Source organism: Theobroma umbraticum, unplaced genomic scaffold, assembly GCF_002168275.2.
Source record: "Theobroma umbraticum cultivar Fairchild unplaced genomic scaffold, ASM216827v3 scaffold_4249.0, whole genome shotgun sequence".
Lineage (NCBI taxonomy): Eukaryota > Viridiplantae > Streptophyta > Magnoliopsida > Malvales > Malvaceae > Theobroma > Theobroma umbraticum.
In genome coordinates this window covers 1-1,115 of record NW_018401091.1, presented here as the reverse complement: position 1 = coordinate 1,115, position 1,115 = coordinate 1, and the positions used below count along the sequence as shown (strand labels likewise).

The 1,115-nt window shown below is 34.7% G+C and overlaps 1 long non-coding RNA gene across 1 annotated transcript; it reads right to left on the bottom strand.

Annotated features, from left to right (window-relative positions):
- Positions 1-489: 489 nt before the first annotated feature.
- On the bottom strand, positions 490-1,109 carry LOC110428919 (uncharacterized). Its single transcript, XR_002446535.2, has 2 exons — positions 969-1,109; positions 490-887 (listed from the first exon to the last, which is right to left on the bottom strand). It is a non-coding gene; the product is annotated as an uncharacterized LOC110428919 (long non-coding RNA).
- Positions 1,110-1,115: the final 6 nt, after the last annotated feature.

Genomic DNA, 1,115 nt, shown 5'->3' with positions numbered 1-1,115 from the left:
ACTACGTGTGGGCGTTTTTGGATGACTTCGAATGGACTTCTGGATACACCCTTAGGTTTGGGTTCACATACATTGATTTCAAGAACAACTTGACAAGATACCTTAAATATTCAGCTTATTGGTTCAAGATGTTCCTCCTTCATTAACTCTGCGACCTGTTGGAATTTATTAGTCCCCTCAGTGCAGTTTGTTACTGTGTGCAGACTTGTGTTGCTTGAGTTATCATTATTTCAACTTCCTTCTTTTCTGTCATCATTTTGACCTCCTTTCCTCTTTGTTTCTTTATAAGACCAGACATTTGCTCCTGCTGAATTATAGAGAAAATCTTTGAAATTACTACCCACCTGCAGCCCACTCGGACTTGCTTCAAATGGTAGTACGATGTAAGATGGATATTCTAAGTTCAAACTTTTGGTGATTTCCTCTTGAGCAAAAACCAGGAAAAATAACAAAATCAGTTACAATTATTTTTCATTATTGGTACCTGCATTTGTCAACTGTCTCAAATAAATTCCTTTGCCATCACAGCACAAAATTTGAAGCGTAAAATAATATTAAAGTTTGCACAATGGAAGCATCTTCTATGTGACAATTTCAACCAAGTGTGGGAGGTATCACATCCCACAAAGAAAAGAAAAAAAAGTTATAAATTTTATACAAAACCATTTTTTCGAATAAGAATGACAAAACAATATATTAGTGTGTAAAAGGAAAAATAAGCTACATAAATTTGGGTGTGGCCTACAGGCTGAGCAGAATCTCACACACAGACCAATGAATCTTTCCTTTTTACATGTTGAAGAGTACAACTTACCACAAGGGTCTCACTCAAGGAAAATACATGCAGCAACTAACTCACTTCCTCACAATTCTTGTTCTAACACCCCCTGAAATTTGCATAAATATTCATGTTTCAGTGACACATAAAACCAGTATAAAACAACTGTAAAATGCATTTCATCACATACCTTCAACTTCCTCAAATTGAACCTCCTTAACAAGGTCAGCAGAAGCATTATATTCAAACCTAACCAAAAAAAAAAGAAGGAATAGACAAACAAGATTAATAGATAAAAAGATTATATAAACAGAAACCAACAGCCTTGTAAATGTTT